Source organism: Chiloscyllium plagiosum, unplaced genomic scaffold, assembly GCF_037043375.1.
Source record: "Chiloscyllium plagiosum isolate Xiang-an unplaced genomic scaffold, Cpla_swu_hap1 HiC_scaffold_40, whole genome shotgun sequence".
NCBI lineage: Eukaryota > Metazoa > Chordata > Chondrichthyes > Orectolobiformes > Hemiscylliidae > Chiloscyllium > Chiloscyllium plagiosum.
This window is the reverse complement of record NW_028270178.1, coordinates 53,197,370-53,206,862: the sequence shown is the minus strand read 5'-3', so window position 1 is coordinate 53,206,862 and position 9,493 is coordinate 53,197,370.

Genomic DNA, 9,493 nt, shown 5'->3' with positions numbered 1-9,493 from the left:
CTCCCTTTCTCTGAACTGTTTGTTATCTGCTTCCACCTCTCCAAAAATATACTGTTCCCATTAAAAAGAAACTAAATTAAAATTACATCAATTTAATTTCAAAACCAGGAAGCGGCTGTCATCTCCAGTGTCCTCCTTCTTTCATCTGTAGATGTCTCTGGGTCGTCTTCTGCCTTTTACCGCAAGGAGGTATCATGCAAAAACATAACTTTAATAGAGAGTGTTTTCCATGGCACTCTCTGTCGATGGCAGTTTACTCTCTGTCTAACTTTCATAATGCTTGTCTCTTTATCCGCTCAAAATCAAATCATGTCATTGGGTCAATGTTGGCAAAACAGTAAATTCAAAATCTGTTGCGTTTGTTACCCTGAAGCATGATTAGAACAGATTCGTTAAATATGGAAAGTTGTCAAAAGAACAACCAAAACTCAAGGTATCTGTTTCACAGCCAAATGTTACACATTTTCAATTTTCCAGTACACTCTGAAACTGCTAGCTAGTCATATGACAGGTGCTTGCAAGCTCTCAATGCAGAAAAGCACTAGAGCTGCAGCATAACCTCACAGCACTGAAACCCAGTTCCCCGGCTTGTGAAAGCAACACACCTTGTGCCTTCTCAACAACCACATCTACCTGGGTGGCAACTTTGTGGATCTGTGGACATGGAACCCAAGATCCCACTGTTCCTTAACACTGTCAAGAATACGGCCTTTAACCCTGTTCTCTGCATGAAAATGTTACCTTCCAAAGTGAATGGCTTCACACTTTTTCAGATTTAACTCGATCTGCCACTCATCAGCTCAGTTCTGTCAATGTCTCTTTGCAACATACAACAATCTTCCACACTATCCACAACTCCACCAACTTCCTTGTCATTGGAAAGCCACTCTTTCAATTCTCCATTCAACTCTCTTATAAAAATCACAAAGAGCAGAGTACCCAGAACCGATCCCTGCAGAACACCTCTGGTCACCGAGCTCCAGGCTGAGTACTTTCTATTTACCACTACCCTGTGTCTTTTATGGGCCAGCCAATTCTGTATCCAGATAGCCAGATTTCCCTGTATCCTATGCATCAACATACCACTGGTAACTTTATCAAATGACTTGCAAAAATCCAAATACACCACATCCACTGCTGTACCTTCATAAATCTGTTTTTTTCCTCATGCTCAAAAAATTCAATAATACTTATAAGGCATGGCCTCCTCCATCGCCAGACCATGGCAACACGACGCCTGGAGGAAGAGCGGCTCATCTTCCATCTAGGAACCCTCCAATCACAAGGGATGAATGCAGATTTCTCCAGCTTCCTCATTTCTCCTCCCCCCCCCCACCTTTTCTCAGTCCCAACCCTCAGACTCAGCACCGTCTTCTTTACCTGCAATCTTCTTCCCGACCTCTCGGACCCCACCCCCTCTCCGGCCGATCACCCTCACCTTAACCTCCTTCCATCTATCGCATTCCCAACGCCCCTTCCCCAAGTCCCTCCTCCCTACCTTTTATCTAAGCCTGCTTGGCACACCCTCCTCATTCCTGAAAAAGGGCTCATGCCCGAAACATCGATTCTCATTCTCCTTTGATGCTGCCTGACCTGCTGCGCTTTTCCAGCAACACATTATCAGCTCTGGCTATCACCATGCTCGAATACCTTCTGTTTCGCAAAGGAACTCTCTCTCTTTGCTCTCTGGGCGAGTGCAGCATTCAGAGCAATCCGGAGGGCTGCAATCTGCTGCAATTAAGTTATAGACGGTCTGACAAAATATGGTGTATCAGTTCTATTCAGCCGAGCCTCAAGCATATTCTGCTGTTCTCCCTTCTGCCGCTTCTGAGTCACTGAATAAGAAATAATCAAATCCCTTGTATAGGCTTTGGCAGTCTCCCATAGCACCATCGGATTACTGGCCGTACACAAGTTCATGTTCCAAAAAAATATAAATTCCCCCGAAACATTTGCTATCCTTCAGGAGGCAATGATCCACGTGCCAGTGCCGTGAGCCTGTCCCATCGCCACCATCCTTGACCTCCATGTACACTGCCACATGATCATAAATGGTTCCCATTTCTAAAAGACAGCATCTAATTTAGAAAGACCAATGGGGCAAACAACATGTCAATCCTAGTATAGCATTTATGCGGGTTAGAAATAAAGGTGAAGTCCATATCTTCAGGATGAAGACATATCACACATCCGCCAACCCAGCTACCTGTTCAGGTCCACCAGCTGCCTGGGTGGCGGGGAAATACCTCCGATACCCTCGACATCCTATCACCTCCGGGTCCACACGTCACTTAAAGTCTCCCCTTAATTGTACGACCCAAGAAGATTCCAGCATCTGTTTTTCTCTATCGTGCTGGAGTTGCACAAGCACCGGACAGGGATGCTAGTCCGATCCGGGCCTGCACACTGCGACCCGGTGGGCCCGCTCGACCCGCACCCAGTCTGCCCTGACTTCCAGTTTCAAAAATTGTGTGAGCCATTGTACCAAGAAGCTGACAAGATGGCTTTCTTGTTCCCGTTCTGGCAGCCCGACCAAGCTGATGTTCTTCTGACGGCTCTAATTTCGAGGTCCTCGATCTGCTCTACTAAGGTCTGTACCTACCATTCTAGGTCTTGGACCAGACCTGCTGAGGATTCTGTCATGATTTCCAAAGCCGCAGTCCACTCTTCCACCTCCACGACATGTGGCCCGAGACGCTGGATCTCCTGGTCATGCTTCTGCAGCTTGGCTGAGATCAGTTCCAGCATGGTTCAGCTCTCCTCCATTGCTGAATAACCAGGGAAAAATTAGAATCCATTTCGAAACCAAGCGGGTAATCAGTATGTGAAACTGGGGAACATTTAATAGACTGTAACACGAGAGCTTACATCTGTTTTAGTTGGGATAAGGAAGATGCAGGTACATAATTCAAGAAGATGGACTGGGAAGCTCTCGAACAGATTGATATAAGATGCAAGTTGGAATTGATGGTTTTGGATAATGTAAAGTCCAGATGAGTTGTATCGCAGGATGCTGTTGGAGACAAGAGAGGAAATGTCCTGACCTAAATGTTTTAGTCGAATCTGACCACACAAGGGAGGTGCTAGAGGACTGGAGAACAGCTATGTGGTCCCAAGTTACTGGAAGGGTGGTAGAGATAGACCAGTGTCTCGTTGTGTACCACAGCAAGCAGTGCAGTGTATCAAATTATTTGTGGTATTCATAAATGATGTAAATGTAAATGTGGAGGGGGTGGTGGGGGTTGAGGGCTGAGCATAATAAGTAATTTTGTGTTTGACACAAAGATTGGTCAGGTGGTTGGCAGTGAGGAGGAAGGCCTTATGTTACAGGAAGACACAGGTGGAGTGGTCAGATGGTCAGATCAATGGCAGATGGAATGGAAAATTGATAAATATGAGGTGATGCACTTTGTAAGAAGTAACCAGACAGGGTAGAATGCAATGAATAGCAGAACAATAGGGACATCAGAGGGTGTTTCTCCACACATCCCTGAATGTGACCAGACAGTGTAAAAATCATACGGGACTGTAGGCATAGTGTTTATTCATCAAGGCGACATAATATGAGGTAACCATGCCATTGGTTAGGCCATAGATAGAATACTGTGTGCAGTTCTGGCAGCCACGTTACAAGAAGTGTTTTGGTTTCTCAGTAACATCAGAAAGTATTGGCGTCTTTACAGAGTTGGGAGCTTCAGTGGAAGTATCCTGGCTGCATCTCTCTCTAAATTTTCACTTGATTTGTTTTCCCTCCTCGATTGGAGAACTGCATCTGAAAATCTGTGTCTGATCTTTCCTTTTGTCCAATTACATGTATCAGAACACTTAATTATTAATAGAGTCTAGGCCAACGCCTTCAAATATTTTTGAGGAGCTCTGCTGTCGTCCATTACACGTGACTCCTTCTCTCCCTGTATAATTGGTTGGAGGCATTAAATGGGCTATCTCTACACTTCCCCAATAATATCATTGAGCTGAATGACTTACTCATATTCCTGTGAAGCTACTGTGAGGAGCGGAATAATTCCCTCCTTTTAACTGTGGAAATATGCAGTGTCCAGCAGCACGGTTGCATGAATGTTACCGATACTTCCAACATCACAAGCCTGAATGTTGTGCAGGGCTTGCTGCACATGTACACAGACTAGTTCAGGAGCTGAAGGGGGACATTTTTTTTCCTGAATATTGTATGATCTTCAGTGAACACCCCCACTTCTAATCTTATGGTGTGGGCAAGACATTTATGAAGCACCTGAAGATGTTTGTGCTGAGGAAGCTACCTTGAGGATCTTTTGCAGACATGTCCAGGACTGCATGGAGTTTTGTCCACAAACCACAATCATTGTGCTTTATGCTTTAAATCACTCTAACCGGGGAAGTTTACAACTCATTCCCATTAAGTGCAATCCTGCTCAGACTCCTTGAGACCGTCCTTAGTTAAATGATGCCTTGATGACAGGGCCGGTCACTCTTCCCTGAGCCCTTGTGTTCACGTATTTTGCTCATATCAATAGGCCACAGTGTGGGGCAGGGAGTGCTTTTTGACCAGTCAGAGTTGAGGGCTCTGACACGAATTGGACACGAAAGAGGACATTAGACCTTATGATCTTATTGTGGGAGAAGACCTGCTTGTGGGTGGGGGGGAGGGTGGGGTGATGGACGGGGGTGGGTGGCGTGTGGATGAATGACATATCCCTGTTTGTGGCCTTCTCACGTTCTATTATTTGAAAGTAGAGGCTGTTATTTTCCTAGAAGCTCTGTTGTTGAATATTACCAGATTGTCTGGACCACCGCAGGGTGAGGAATGGGGGCTGTAGTCACAGTGAAACTGGGTCCACAACTTGACCAACAAACGAAGCACAAGTTGCAGAAAGGGGAAGGTCAGTGAGGAGTGATGAGGACCCTCTTTCATACCAGTGCCTGGGATTTCCTATTACACTTTCCTAACTAGTCCAAACTGGGTTTGACAGTTTTGAGGGGCTGAATGGTCTCCTCCTTTTCTGTGAAAGGAGTAAGTAGCCTCTAATTGCTCCGTCTAGTCGGTTTGATGGGCTAAATGGAACACAGAAACATGGGACTGAGGAGCAGGAGTGGGTCATTGGACACTTTGATCCTTCTCTACTAGGGATTAAGATTGTGGCTGATCAAGTTGTGGTCTCAGCTCCACATTTCTGTCTGTGTGCTATTATCCAAGAATCACTTCTCTGTCCAATATTTAACTAACTCAGCGTTGAATAAATATAAACAAAAAGACATCTCAAACTTGTGGGGATGAGAATTCCCACTTGAAATACCTGTTTAGAATTTCTGCTCATCCCTCTTATAGAGTCATAAAGCATGCAAATGTGTAAGTGCTGCCCAGACATCCCATTATGATCGAGTCTTATTTGAGAGCATTTGTCTCATATTCCTCTAAACCTCCTTATTCAAATACCAAAGATGCCAGACTCCACCACTTCCTCTGGGAGATAATTCCATATGGACACCTCCCTCTAAAATATTTCCCCTCGTACCTTAAAACAGGCCTCCAGTCTGAAAAGCAATCCTTTACAAACCTCTGTTCCTTCCTTCAATCTTATTTTGTATTCAATTGGCTTGGATGCGCTGGTTCCCATGTGACTTAACCTTACTAACTTGCCTAATATGCAGAATCTTGTCAAACAACTTGTTCCAGTTTGTATGGAAACCATCTAAAACACTGCCTTCATCAATCTGCTTTGTCACTTTTTTAACAAACTCAGTCAAATTCGTACAACGCGATTTCTCATGCAAAAAGCCATGGTCACTATCCCCAATCAATTCTTGCCTTTGAAAATGCATGCAATTGGCTATCCCTCAGAATCCCCTCCAACTGCTCACCCATCACTAATGTCAGGCTCACTGGTCCAGAGTTTATTGGGTTGTTGGGTAACTGTTTTATTTTCTACTGCCACTCTTCCATTGGTCACAACAAATTCACGCTGTAACCAGGTTGATGATATGGCCAATGTTGTAGGTCTCACATTCGGTCAGGGTCATCCTCGGAAGAGGTCAGGTTGATTTCCTTCATTTATTAAAATAACAAATTCATGACGAAAACAAAGTTCCTCAAACTATGATGGAAAAGTGAATATCAAACAGAATAGACATTTTTAAAAAATGTACATTGAAATTTCCGTTTCTGAAAATACTGAGGAGCACAAATATACACACACACACACACACACACACACACACACACACACACACACACAGACAAGCACACTCAAACACACACACAGACACACACACACACACACACACACACACACAGACAAGCACACTCAAACACACACACAGACACACACACACACACACACAGACAAGCACACTCAAACACACACACAGACACACACACACACACACACACAGACAAACACACACACACACACACACACACACAGACAAGCACACTCAAACACACACAGACACACACACACACACACACATACACACACACACACACACACACAGACAAGCACACTCAAACACACACACAGACACACACACACACACACACACACAGACACACACACACACACACACACACACACAGACAAGCACACTCAAACACACACACACACACACACACACACACACACACACACACACTCAAACACACACACAGACATGCACACACAGGCACACTCAAACACACAAAAACACGGTCACACACACAGACACATGCACATACAAGTATGCGCACAAGCACAGACAAATGCATGTACCATAGACTGTAAATAATTAGAGCAGAATAAAAGGCCATTTGACCCATCCAGTCTACGGAGCTACTGATCATGGCTGACATGCTTTTCAAGCCAATTCTCCTGCCTTCTCACAACAAGCCTTGATCCCATGATTAAGCATAACTTATCTAGTTATTTCCTCAAGATGCTAATGTGTCTGTGTGTCCGTGTGGGTCTGTGTGCATGTGTTGTCTCTGTGTTTGTCCCAGTGTCCTGCCCTGTGCTCCATGTTGGAGAGTGGGGTTTTAGCAGTTTTGAGGCACATCTTTGTAACTTGCTCTGTGTCTAACATTGAACGCCTGTTTTAATCATTCTCTGCTGCTCAGGTGGTCAGTAACATGAGGAATCCCCACAACTGTTAGTGATTCAGACCAGTCTTCTCACTTGCATTTCACTGGCAATTGACTTAACTCTAGTTTTTGTACATTCGTGGAAGTGCTGTGGATGGTTTCCGGGAGGCTATGTTTTAAACTGCTCTGGCAATTCAGGAAGACCAGAGGCTTTGATGATCCAAATATGGATGAAACATGGTGACTGTAGTTGCAGCATCTGGATCTGCAACATGACCAACAAATGGAGCAGAGGTTTCAGAGAGGGGAATCTCTGTAAAATGGAATGATGGAATTGCAATCAGATCAGTCATGGTTTTGAAGAATGTTGGAGCAGGATTAAATGGCTCGTTCATGCAAATTATTCAGATTTTTCTGTTAGTAACACGCCGATTTCCCTTTTCTCCCAGTGTCCCAGGCTGATGGGTAGTGAGTCACCGCCTCCTGTTCCTGGGGAACAGAAATCTGGGGCCTCACTAGCCTCCATGTTTAGCTGTATCCCTGTCACGAGCAGTTGAGTGACTGCCTCCTGTTCCTGTGTCCCAGTATTGAGCAGTTAAGTGACTACCTCCTGTTCCTGTGTCCCAATTTCAAACAGTTGAAAGACTATCTCCTGTCCCTATGTCCCAGAATCGAGCAGTTGAGTGATTACCTCCTGTTTCTCCCTGTTCCTGAGCAGCAGGAACCTGGGGCCCTGGCAGCACAGCTAATCACAGAGCCACCCTAAAGTTGTAATTTGATTCACAACTACCACTTCCTCTGATAGTTCATTCCACACATAAACCATTATCTGAACAAAAATAAAAAAAAATCCCAAACGCCTTTTTAAAGCTGTTCTGCTGTCACCTTAAAAGGTATGTACCCAGTCTTGAATCGCGTCCCTTCCTGGAAAGGACACCTGCTGTTCACATTACTGATACCACACCTCCATGATTTGAGAAACATCTAATAAGGTCACTCTTCAGCCTCCTGCGCACCAGTGAAAGAAGTCGCAGCCTATCCAGTCTCTGGTTATAATTCAAACTATCCATTCCCATTAACATCCTGTTAAATCTCTTCTGAATCCGCTCCAACTACATAATGTCCTCCCGATATCAGCATGACCAGAACTGGACACAGAATTCCAGATAAAGCCTCCCCAACATCCAAAATAACGTCCCAACTCTTGTACTCAAAAGTCTGAGCAATGAAGGCAAGTGTGCTAAGCGCCTTCTTAACCACCCTGTCTACATGTGACACAGACTTGAAAGACCCGAACCCCTCGGCCTCTTTGTTCCATATCACTACTCGAGGCTCTGTTTTTAATTAGTGTAAGTCTGCCCTCGTTTGTTTTATCAAGATGTAATATTTGCATTTATTCCAATCCAAAAAACCCTGAGCATTAAAGACAGTAGGAGTATACTTAAGAGGGAAATCAGGAGGGCAAAAAGGGGACATGAGATAGCTTTGGCAAATAGGGTTATGAATAATCCAAAGGGTGTTTATAAATACATTAAGAACAAAAGGGTAACTCGAGAGAGAATAGGGCTCCTCAAAGATCAGTAAGATAGCCTCTGCGTGGAGCCGCAGGAGATGGGAGAGATACTAACTGAATATTTTGCATCAGTGTGTACTGTGGCGAAGGGCATGGGCAATATAGAATGTGGGGAAATAGATGTCGACATGTTGAATATGTCCATCTTACAGAGGAGGACGTGCTGGGAGTCTTGTAACCCTGAAAGCTTAGTTAATCCCCAGCACCTGATCAGGTGAACCCTAGAACTCTGGGAAGCTGGGAATGTGGTTGCTGGGCCTCTTGCTGAGATATTTGTATCATTGATTATCACAGGTGAGATGCCGAAAGACTAGAGGTTAGTTAACGTTGTGCCGCTATTTAAGAAAGGTGGTAAGGACAAGCCAGGGAACTATCGACCGGTGAGCCTGACATTGATGCTAGGCAAGTTGTTGGAGGGAATCCTGAGGAACAAGATGCGTGTGTATTCTGAAAAGTAAGGACTGATTAGTGGTAGTCAGCATGACTATGTGCGTGGGAAATCATGTCTCACAAAATTGATTGAGTTATTTGAAGACGTATCAAAGAGGATTGATGAGGGCAGAGAGGTGGACATGATCTATGGAATTCAGTAAGGCGCTCGACAAGGTTCCCCATGGAAGACAGGTTAGCAATGTTAGATCTCATGGAATACAGGGAGAACTAGCCGTTTGGATACAGAACTGGCTCAAATGTAGAAGGCAGGGTGGTGGTTTTATATATATATATATATATATATATATATATATATATATATATAATGATTTAGTTATGAGCATTGCAGGTATAGTTAGTAAGTTTGCAGATGACACCAAAATTGGAGATATAGTGGACAGCGAAAAGGGTTACCTCAGATTACAACAGGATTT